The sequence below is a fragment of the Mastomys coucha genome, unplaced genomic scaffold, assembly GCF_008632895.1.
Source record: "Mastomys coucha isolate ucsf_1 unplaced genomic scaffold, UCSF_Mcou_1 pScaffold23, whole genome shotgun sequence".
NCBI lineage: Eukaryota > Metazoa > Chordata > Mammalia > Rodentia > Muridae > Mastomys > Mastomys coucha.
In genome coordinates, this window is record NW_022196906.1 from 72440923 (window position 1) to 72453422 (window position 12500).

The window sequence follows — 12500 nt, forward strand, 5'->3', positions numbered from 1 at the left end:
AAAAAAAAAAAAAAAAAAAAAAAAAAGAAACCCTTTTCAGGTTAAGCAGTTTGGTAATTTGAAAAGCACCCGTTGACTTACTGGTCTCTTTATCTATTCTGTGCTACTATAACAGAATACCAAGGACTGTATGATTGATGGATGGATGGGTTGATTTAAAAGTAGAAATGCTTTACAGTTCTGAGAACTAGGAAATCCTAAAGCCGTGTATCCCTGCCTCTAGCTAGTTAGGAAAGCTTTCTTGCTTAGTCATCCCATGGCAGAAAGTGGAAGAACAACAGAGCATGAGAGGGAGGTAGGGAAGAAGGCAGAGAAAGGGAGACCCTGGACTCATCCTCTGTCTGCAATCCATTGTCTAGATCAGCAGCCTCCTCCCAAGGGGAGGCACTAATCTGTTGAAGAGAGCAGAAACCCTCACAACCTCTGAAAACTCACACCTCACCGGGATTGCCTCAGAAAACAAGGTCCCAGCCCATGAATTAAAAGAGATCATTTCACACCGTGGCATTTTAACTTTGTCCCCCAAATTAATGTCCTACCTCCGTGCAAATATACTCACTCCACCTCAATAGCTTCCAAACTTTAACTCAGTTCAGCACTAACTCAAAAGTCCAAAGTCTAGAGTTTCAACCAAACAGATGCTGAGTGAGATTCCAGGCGTGATTTATGCTAAGGCAAATTCCTCTTGAGCTAGGAGTCTATGAATGAACGAGTCACCTGCTTCCAAGCAATGGTGCAGAGGCAGGCATATGCCAAAGAGCAAAGTAGGAAAGAAGAAAGGAATGGCTGATTCAAACAAAGTCCTCAAACAGCAATAACTATGCATGCAGGTGAACAATTTTCTTTGTGTTCTGCATCTTGGATACACTGTGGGGTGCCCCAGGCCTTCAGGTAACCTTGCACTGCCCCCCTCCTCCTCCTCCCCCCCCCCATAATTTGCTTAGTTTAGACCATGCACCAGTTTTCACAGGGTAGGGTTTCATCCCTGCAGCTCTCTCTGGCTGGCAGTAGGTGCTGCTAACTCTACAGTCAGAAGTAACCACACTCTCACGGCCCCATTATGCACAGAGCTAGTAGGAACTGCAGATCCCTGTGTCAGCGACAAGCCTGCCTAGGCCTTAACCCTGTCTAGAACATTCTTTAAAAAGCTATTCTCCACCACACAGTTCTTCCACTCTGTATATATGCAGAGTCAGTCCCACATGAACACTGCCAAAGCTGACCACTGACCACTGGAGTCCTACAGTGTTATGGCAAAAATGTATCTAAGCTCACTTGAGTGACTGCAAACCCTCTAGACAGCACGGGGCAGTGAAAGCTGAGGTCCTGCGGGAGACCCTCTGAAAACCTTGCTGCCAAGATCCTCACTGGCCTTGGAGATTTGCAAATGCCTTTTGAGCTATTGTCCCATTGCCTCCGGTAAGTGGTACGTAGAAACTGACTTCCTTTTACCTACAATAATCCACTTGGGAAAAAGCCAAATGATAGAAGGAAGAATTATGCCCTCGGTTGTGGGTCATTCTTTATAGGTATGGCTGGCAACGTTTTTTTTTGTAGATAGTAAATATTTGAAGCCTGACAGTCATATGATCTCTTTCACAACCATTACGTTTTCTCATTGAGCCACATAAAAGCAGCCAGACGGATGAATGAGCATAGGCGTGTGTTTAAGGAAGCCTTCTTCCCCAGGTGACCCAGATACTCAAATTGACAAAGATATAAAAGAAGTCGCTAAGATCAAGAGTTTCACGATGCACAAAGACAATTCTAAAAGTGTGGTCAGTAGCCTGGTGCTGTTGGGGGTTCATTCGGCCTTTGAGACACGAGGTCTAGGGACTGAAAGGCAAGTTGCTGGAAGCACGCTATTGAGAAGCTCTTAGGACCCAGCACCCCATCCTCTCTCTGCTCCCAGTTACCATAAGGTAAACAGGCCAGTTCTGCTATATGCTCCTACTGTAATTTTCAAACTTGAGTCCAGCCCAATTGTAAGGCAGCAGCTCTATGGAGTGAAACAGCCAAGACTATGAGCCAACACAAGCCTCCCCTTCTCTCATTTGTTACCTCTGGGATTTTGTCATAGTGACCAGAAGCTCAGGCACAGCTACTCTAAAATCATTGGAGAATTTAACATAATACAGTAAGCCAAGGACAAATTTTAGCTCACAATAGAAAGCAGAGAGCAACGCCAAATGGGAATTCTGTTGCTGAAAACTATTTTATCTGAGATCAAATATTCATTAGCTAGGCTAGGGATTGCATAAGAAAAGTCAATAGACCCATTCATGTGTTGAAATCTAATCCACAGAATGAGAGTATTGAATGGTAGGTTTTATGTGAGATAATTTGGTCATGGAGTCTGTCTACATGAATAAGACCTTTGCCTTTGTCTGCGAAGGACTGAGGGAATCCTGTCTCCTTCCACGTTGCAAAGGCGCACAAAAAGTGCCATCCATCAAAAAGCTGTCATCAGGTACCAAATCTGTAATTAAATCTTGGTTTTCCAACCTATAGAACTGTGAAAAAAAAAGAGTTCTACTACCTATAAGTTATAGTCTAAGGCATTTTTAATAGTATAGCAGCTCAAATAGACTAAGATACCTTCCACTCTGAAAAAGAAAGGAAAATAATGCTAATGAATATAGACTTGGCAACGTGTACATTATACTGGAACCCTGAAAGGAAAGAAGAGACAGGATGGAAAATGTACTTGAATATGAAATATCCCTCATAATTACATATTCATGAGTCCTCCGTCCCCAAATGATGGCGCTGTCTGGGAAGGTCACAGAACCTTTCGGAGCTGGGGCAGATCTTTAAGGTTTTCTACCCAGCATCACTTACTCTTTCCTCTCTATCTCCCGACTATAACTGTGATGTGACCAGACAGCTTTGTATGTATGCCTCCATGCCTTTCCAACCATGATGGACTATATTTTCTCAAATGATAACTCATAATAAACCTCTCCTTCCTTAAATTGCTTTTTATCAGATACGGTGTCGAAGCAATGAGAATAGTAACTAATATGGAAGGCTAATACCAAAGTCAAGGTTATTTCTGAGACAAACTTGACCAACTGGTTCTTAGGGCTTTGGGACTCATTTAGAGAAAGAATGTGAGAGAACTTAGAATGTCATAAACGGAGCTTAAGAGGATGTTCTGATGGGAATTTGTAAGTCCAAAAAGATTAGAGATTTATATGGGGGTGGTATAGGTGAAGGACAGGGTTTCTCTGTGTAGCCCTGACTGTCTTGGAACAGGCTCTGTAAACCAGGCTGGCTTCAAACTCAGAGATTCTCCTGCCTCTGCCTCCCAAGTGCTAGGGATTAAAGACCTGCTGATCCCCCAGCTTGAAACATATTTCAAAACAATTCCTTGATATGCATACAATTTGAACATTTGTTAAAGATAAAAGCAAATGTGTACGTTAAAGAGATGGGCATGCTTATTTGCTTTTACATGAAGAATTAAATCTTCACTGAGTATTTGAAACTGCCAGAGACACAGCATCTTCAGCACTTTTTAGAGCTGATTGCTATTTTGATTTTAGAACCATCTATGCTGAGAGTGCTGCTTTGCCTAAATACACAGTACACAACAGAAGAATGTGTTCTTGGGCTATTTCAGAAAGTATTGGAAATTCCGTGCTAATCTCAAGCCAAAATTCACAGAACTTTTTTTTAAAAATGAAATTCAAGTCAACAAGTCAAACATCAACTTTTTTTTCTGTTTACTCACTCCTCCCTTTTAAAAATTTTTGAGATTATAATTTAATTAAAACATTCCTCCCTTCCTTTCCTTCCTCCAAACTCTCCCGTCTATCCCTCTCTGCTCTCCTTCAAATTCGTGGACTGAAAGAAAGAAAGGAAGGAAGGAAGGGAGGGAGGAAGGAAGAGAAGGGAAAAGTCTAATTGTCATACAGAAGCTTTTAAAATCAAATATTCTTTGTAAAACCATCTAAAGCTACCCTCCTTGATACATGCTGAAGAACAATAGTTGAAAACATTGTCTTTGTTTTCTACAAATAAATCATTGTATCTATGTAAGAGAAGACAATGTTTTACGTACAGTTAAAAACAAAAACAAAACACTGCAGTTCAAAAAAGTATAATAATCTCAGATTGGAGTCAAAGTGGTTCAGGCATTGTTTACTGATGTTATAGAGTTTATTGGTGTTATATAATGTGACCAGCATGTGCTATGCAAAGCACCTATGTTCCGTGCTCAGAGCCAAGGCTATAGTGAAGTTATATAATGCAATATGGGCAAGCACTCCCAGAAACACATTAATTACACATTTGCCTTTGAATTAACCTTTGGTCATTGCACATTCAGAAACCTTTAACTGATGCCAAGTTTTCCACAGCACTACATTCAGTTGATAAGAGGCTTCAGATAGAATAGCAGTCCACAGTGTAAGAAGCTGGGTACCAAGAGTAACCAATTTTCCCTGAGCCTGGCCCCCCTCAAGTTCCAGGTTCATTTCTTCAACTGTCTGTTAAATACTCACCTACAAGTCCCTTCAACTTAGCGTGTTCAAAAGCAAACCTATCTTCTGCCCACTCTAATTTGTAGCTGATACTTTATTTCCTCTATCTCCACTCATTATTGCAGTAACCACCAAGCCAGAGCTTGGACCATCTAGCAGATCCTCCCCCGTTCACTTGCTACTCTCTTTCCTTAGCTTAGCTGTGGCTTCCCTGAAGGAAATCTGAGAAAATATCTGCTTATTTCACTACTTACTTTTCTCATTGCTCTAACAAAATACTTGGCAAGAAGCAACTAAGGGAGAGGTTTAATTTGGCTTATGGTTCAAAAATACACAGTTCATCATGGTAGGGAAGGCTGGCAGCGGGAGCAGAAGGCAGTTGGGAACGATACATCCACATTAAGACAGCAGATACTGATGAATATTTGTCCTTAGCTCACTTCCTTATCATTTATTCAGTACTGGGTTCATACATCCCATTGCATGGTACTGCCAAGGTTTATGGTGAGTCTTCCCACCAGAGTTAATCCAATATACGCAATGCCTTACAGACATGCTCAGAGATTTGTATACATTGTGATTCTAGATCTCATTAAATTGTCAGTCAAGATTACCCACCACAGCTACAGTCCATTCACTGGTAATGGGTTTCCGAGGAAGAGAGGTGGGGACTTGTGAGAAGAGCTAATCCATGAGTAATTCAAGCAAGTTACTGCTTTAACAATCGAGGACTCTGAGGAACAGTGTAGAATGTAGCTAAGAGTTGCTTTTCCGAAGAATTGGGAGACACTATACCCAAGCTCCTATCTCTCAGATCAAAGATTATCCCATATATCATTTTAGTCTCATGTATTTCCAGTTCATACATCTGTCACAGTGTCTTAGTGTGTTCCTGAAGAGTTTCCTAAAAAAAGAATGAAGTATAGAAGCAGCAGGACAACGAAAGACATGCAACCACCTCAAGTGAGGTCTTGCAGGTTACCTGCAAGAATGGAGATATTCTCAAGAGATGCTTGGGTCCCTCCTTTTGGCTATCTATTGAAATAACAGAGCCCAAGAAGTTGGAACTCCCCCAAGAGTTTCAGGCTAGGAGAAAGAAAAGGCTGGGGCCCTAGTACCAACCAGGAGCTTGTCTCTTGGGAAATGATTTCAGACAACTCATCACCAGACCACCTCACAGAAGGTACCAGAACAAAGACAATAATGATGGACTACATCCTGGTAAGAACTGCTTAGATATGCACCCTTTAAACTCAAACCCCATGTTAGCACCCTGAAGCTAGACTGGGGCCAGGGATGGTCACTCTTTGTGCTTCTCCCCAGTGTTGCCACACTGAATAAATTTTTTGTTGAGTTTTCACTACTACTATTAAATTTTCCTATTGAAAGCAAGTGGCCAAGTGGCTAAGTGGCTCATTAAGACTGGTAAGTTCCAGGGTCTGACTCTAATGACTCCAGTAACAATGGCTGCTGGTGCCAGATGAGCCCAGAGTCCCAAATACTCACCAAGCACAAATCATTAGATATATGACTTTCCTTCCAGCCTTACCTATCTCTCAAGTTGCATCTCAATCTTTTGTAGACCTCTTGGCTGACACCAAAATAGATGTGTATTTCTACATGTTCAGAAATATGTGACTATGAAAGAATAGTCGAAAAAGAAATTCCCCTGACCTTCTTTTGCTCAGTCTGGACCATCAGTAGTAGCTGTAGACTTTGAGAAGTAGTCTTGTGAGTTCTAGTAACTTTTTGAGAGAAAAGGGACAAAGGAAACTGTTGCAAACAACTATATACCTTTCCATGTAAAATAAATAAATAAATTTCCAGTGCAGCCCCATCCAGCAGTTCCAACTGTGGTCTTCTCGTCCACAAAATTGTTTGTGGGAAAGCAGGTACTTTTAGAGAAAATCATCTGTGCTAGTTGGGGTGCAGGAGGAATCTGCTGCCTTTTGTAAATGATCAGACTTCTTCAAAGTTTGTTTTTGTTTGATTAGGCTCTCAAGAGAATAAGGACCCATCTGAATGGCTAAGTCAACCTGCTTGGCCCTTTCAGGGTGTCGAAAAGTCAATCATTAATCTGAATCCTGAATTCACCCACCGGCTTTTCCTTGAAGTATAATGGAACTTCCCTTGAAATTTCCTTGTTCCACATCTTTTCCCTTTGCAGTCCACTGCTGCCTAATTCTACTTCCTGAAGAAGACCCTTCATCGAATTATAGTAAACAGCAAAGTCCACGGTGTAGTTCTTGCTGAAGAGAAGAGCAGACACATTTCTGGCTAAGGCCTGCCTGGCACATGGACTTCCTGACTCTTGTTTTCCAATTAAAGCCGTTTGCATTCAACAACCCAGAGATAGTAAGGCTCCTCTTCTTCATTGGGATGGCTTTGAACACCAATTCCTTTCCCTTAATTACTGTCTTGGGGTATAAGAGAGGCTAACAGAATAGACCTTGGATTCCAGAAATATGTCTTTGAAAAAAATAAAACAGTAAATGAATGACTTCAAACTGAGCATGCTCGGGAAGGTGCCCACCACTACAGGTGATGATCAATCCTTTATATGTGCATATATAGAAGTTTCCTCCAAGAAACACTCCTGGTATCATTGCTGGTGGGTCACTGCTCTGAATACCATTTCCTAGATTCTCCTTACTTTCTACAAGAGGCAAATACTTCTTCAGTCTCTTATCTGTTGGTTGTATTTATTCGATTCCCATCAACAAAGAAGAGAAGTAGTATATTTGGCTATAAAATTAGAATCATTCTGTGCACATTAGACCACTGGAAGTAAAATCTCTGAGTAAAGAGGAAGATGAAAAGTTCTTGCAGAGCGGGAAACTGTTGTTCAAAGATGTATGAGAAATTAAAATTTAGAGTGTAAACATTGACAACTCAAAACTAAAATTACAATAATAAAGAAATTTGGTACTATTTACACGATTATTATAAATTACAAAGTAGATATAGATGCTGAAGTAGTTCAGTACTGAACTGAAACTGGACAGATATTTTAAATTTTTACATACATCTGCTCTCATATTTCCATACCTTCCTGGCCTTTGTAGATTAATGTTCCTTCAGAACATTGATTATTCTTAACAGCTTCAAGGAAAAATCTATCTGACAAAATAAAAATAGCAGTGAAATCAAAGATTCAGCATTTCACCTTGAAAACACTGGAGGAGAGAGAGGAGGATTTTTTTTTTTTTCTTTTTGAGACAGGGTTTCTCTATGTAGCCCTGGCTGTCCTGGAACTCACTCTGTAGACCAGGCTGGCCTCGAACTCAGAAATCTGCCTGTCTCTGCTTCCCAAGTGCTGGGATTAAAGGCATGTGCCACTACCGCCTGTCCTCTAACTAATACTTAATAACTCAGAGCTTTAGTGTAACCACTAAGCCACTCAGGGTTATTGGTACTTAAAAATGACTAGTGAAAGCTGAGGTCAACTGAACATATAAATTTATACATTGGATTTCAAAGATCTCATAAGAAAATAATGAAACGTCTCATTAACTTATATGCAATAATGTGATGATATAATGATAATTTCATATTCTTTGGTAAAATACATTATTAATCCCAATGATCACTGACAAATCAAATTAGCTAGATGGTCAAAAATGTTGAGAAATAACAGCTGGAAAGTTAAGCACACTGGAACACTCCCTGATATTCATTTGAATAATTCACCACGGCAAATGCCATTGAAGAGCTATACCACAAGAGAAGCACACAACCAGGATTTGCATTGTAGGGCCATTCTGAAAAAAGGCTGAGACAGAACTAGAGAGTATTCACTTGGTTCAGCAATACCACAGAGTTCTATGTGAGTCAGAAGCACTTGGTTGGCATGGTAGCACAGAAACAGATACTGGATTACAGAGTGACAGACAGAAACCATCATACTGACACATCTGCTGGGTTTCCAGCCAAGAGCTGTCTGTGACTAGCACATCCTAGAACAGTAGTTCTCAACCTGTGGGTCTTGACCCCTTACAGAAATTCAAATGACCCTTTCACAGAGCTCACCTAAGACCATCAGAAAGCACAGATATTTACATTACATTACTCATAGCAGTAGCAAAATTACAGTTATGAAGTAAGGATGAAACAATTTTTTGATGGGGGGGTCACTACCACATGAGGTACGGTACTAAAGGGTCACAGCATTAGGAAGGTTGAGAACCGCTGCACTAGAAGGTATGCCTTGGAGCTACTGCATAGAAAGAATGAGTACCTGGAGGAATAAATGGTAAGTATAGTTCAACAGTCATTTTTATATTTAGAAAGTAATCTGCTGCTGAGCCAAAAGTCAGTAAATAATATTCACTCATGAGCAAAATTTGACTAATACCATAGCAGAGTAAAATCTGAGATGATTGGCTGATCTGCGATTCAGCTCCTATTAGAAATATTACCTGTCACTAACTTCAACTTTAGAGCTTGGACAAGAGATAATAAAATCAACACCTTGCTAACAGTGAGTTCATCTAATTCCTCAGGTAAAACATTTCAATGACATTAGCCATCCTTAGACATTAAGCCAGTCTTAAGAAACCTTATAGCCCGAGTTATAGCAAATCAGATAAATTAAGCTTCAAGAGTCTTAAGAGGAGATGGCTCAGTGGCTAGGACCACTTATTCTGCAATCTGCAAGTATGTTGACTTGAGTTTGAATTTCCAGCACCCACATAGTAAAAAGCCAGCCATGACTCTGGGGCTGTGAGGTGGAGATGGGTAAAACCCCAAGAGCTCACTGGCCAGCTAGCCTAGCTAAAACAGTGAACATGGAAAGAGAGGGAAAAAAGTCACCAACTGTGCTCTAACCTCCAGCTGTGTATGCTGAAGGTCCTGAAGCCTTCAGCTCTCCTTATCTTTGCAAAGCTAACCTCAAGGCTAAAGAGGTCAATGCCCCGGTCTTTGGATACCTACTCTGACTCCATAGGGGTCGCTAGGGGAGTCCCAAATAAGTAAGGTTAGGAACCAAATAGATGCAGAATTAAAACTGACTATAGTCTGGTGCTTAACAATACGTAAGAATGTAGAATAATCAACAAAGAATTATCAATTATACCATAGATACCCTTAAACAAGTATCTAGCCAGCTGGATTTTACCAGCTGAAACGCTTGGGGGAACAGGATCCCACTTGATACGATCTTAATGGAAAAGGTAGGTATGTGAATTATGCTTGGTAGAAGGCACTGAAACTTTGTTCCCCACTATACATTTACAAAGGTTCTTCAGTGCTAATGTTTTGGGAACAAGTGATCCTTCTAATCCTATGAAATGATGGCTTGGAAAGTGCAAGTAAGTAACGAATGACCTCAGCCCTTACCTCGCCTGTCACAGCTATAAGAGTCATAATGACCGTCACATATTACATGACCCTGTGCACACCAGGGTTAGCTCAATGACGAACAGAAACAGCAATAACAGCCAACTTTTCTATATATTATCATACATCACCGATGAATATCACAGGACAAAAAAATTGAACTAGGTAAATTTAGTTTGAACAAATGAATGAAAATATATTGTAAAAGAGGAGGAAACTGTGAGAAATATAAACAAAAGATCATTTTTATCAAGGATTAAACAAGACAAAACTAATTTTACCTGTCACTAACTTCAAATTTAGAGCATGGACAAGAGATAATAAAACCAACACATTGCTAACAATGAGTTCACCTAATTCCTCAGGTAAAACATTTCAATGACATTAGCCATCCTTAGACATTAATCCAGTCTTAAGAAACCTTATGAGTTATAGCAAACCAGATAAATTAAGCTTCAAGAGTCTTAAGAGGAGCTAGAGGGATGGCTCAGTGGCTAGGACCACTTACTCTAAACGAGACAAAACTAATTTTCTTTTTCATTTTTAAAAGAAGCCACTTGGCAGAAATTCAAATTCCTCTAGCATCAGCATTTCTGGAAATCAAAATCTATGTTCAAAGTTTCATTTTCTGCCCCAAAACCGTGTTGTGATTACCAACTGCTTGGCTTTAAGTCAGCCAATCACATAAGGATGTGAGACTCAGCTCGGCCACTCAGAATGAGGTACAGGTTCCCTTCGCATTAGTAATAAATACCTAGTAGGACCCTTGCCTGCTTGGTTTTGGCATGACTTTATGTACCGTGTGCAAAAGTAAGACTTTCTGCCTTGCCAGAATGCTCTGGGGTGGTGAGGGCATTTTCTTGAGAACCCAGACCCATTTCTTATACTTTTGGTACTGGAAACTGAAACTGCAGCCTCATGAATACCAAGCAAACCCTGCCCCAGGGAACTGTATCTCCAGATCCCTTTTAACTTTTTATTTTAAGATAGGGTTTGCTAAACTGCCCAGAGTGGCCTTGAACTTTTTCTGTAGCCTCTGCCTTTGAACTTGTGATCCTCATGCTTCAGCTTTCCAAGTATTGGCAATCATATGCCTGTGCTGTCAGATCTGACTTTTTCTTAAAACTGTGTGTGTGTGTGTGTGTGTATGTGTGTGTGTATCCCAATTTTTCTAAATTCCTACCACTTAAAACTTGAATAACTATATAAATACAACCTGTTGAGTCTATTAATGTTGCTTGTATGTGTGTGATTCTGGGACTGACCACTCGGCATTGGATAACCAATCAGGGAAGACTAATGCTCCCTCTCAGCAGTCACTATGTAGCCGCTGAAATGACGGGGGTTTTTTGTTTGTTTTGTTTTATTTTGTTTTGTTTTGTTTTTTCATCAAAGCAACCATTCTAAGACCAGTCCTGTCAACAACTTGAGTCTCTTAAAACATTCCAGACATTCCAGGAAGGCAAAAGACCTGGGATGTTATCTCAAGTCTGCTGAAGTATTATGTCTGCAGGAATTTCACCTACAGAATGTCCATAGGAATGAACTGTGGCTTTTGCCTTTTAAAACCCACCAACCTGTGCCAGGCAGTGGTGGCACAAGCCTTTAATCCCAGCACTTGGGAGGCAGAGGCAGGAAGATTTCTGAGTTCGAGGCCAGCCTGATCTACAGAGTGAGTTCCAGGACAGCCAGGGCTACAAAGAGAAACCCTGTCTCAAAAAACAAAAACAAAAACAAAAACAAAATACAAGAACCTGGCTTCAGCCAGGCCCACAGTCCCAAATCTGACCAATAAAATTGTGGTCAGTTGCAACTTAAATAAAATCTCAATAAAGTCCAGATGGCCTTTCTGAGTTCTCAGACTCTATAACTCATTGCCTGGAGTTCTTTGACCAGGGTAAGACTGTGAGCTCTCCTCTCCTTCCTGTTAACATGTCTGTTGGATCCTGTCCTTGCTCCCATCTTGTTTATGCAGCTATTTCTTGGAGAGACCATTTCATAGTGTGGGAGGCACAAAGGTCCTTGTACTTGCAGACATGCATTAGGGAAACCAGACATGTTAAACATGTAGAATTGTCTCTTCAAAAATAGAGATGCTTTCTGCCCAGAAGGATAGAAATGGAGGTGGTTAATAGTCTGGTGACCTTCGTACTGTGTGAGTTAGACCACATCAGATCCTCCCCCAGACCCTCATCATGAGCTAGGTTTTAACACTCAATCTATAAAACCCATCTTTATGGAAGATGTCACGTGTATTTTACAAAGAATTTTGATGTAGTCATGTTTTAAGCTTTATTGTGTGTACAGGACTGAGTTATCCCAAACTGTACTGTACTTCATAAACTACATGGTGTCAAACTCTCAAAGTTTGAACCAACACTAGCCATGGAGTCATATTGAACCAGACTTCTTTCCTTTTGTGGATTGACACTCTGCTGTCTGTCCATGGTCTCGGCAGAGACCTCCCACAACTGACTCTATGATGAAAGGACCTTTCAGGATGAAAAACACAGCATGCAGATAGCACCACCTGCCAAAATAAAAAACAAAGACCTAATCTATCAAAGTCTATTTCTGAGAGTCTCTACATATATAAACCTTGCTTTTTTGGCTTCTGTAGTTCAGCTTCTAGCTAACTATTCATGTTAACTGAAGTATGTCAACCCAGAATATAGA

General features: G+C 40.5%; 1 long non-coding RNA gene across 1 annotated transcript in view; it reads right to left on the reverse strand.

Moving 5' to 3' along the window:
• Positions 1 to 12107: 12107 nt before the first annotated feature.
• LOC116072185 overlaps positions 12108 to 12500 on the reverse strand; it is a 503-nt gene continuing 110 nt past the window's right edge. Inside the window, exon 2 of the long non-coding RNA XR_004111348.1 lies at positions 12108 to 12354. This is a non-coding gene — a long non-coding RNA (uncharacterized LOC116072185). The remainder of the gene's footprint in view (positions 12355 to 12500) is intronic.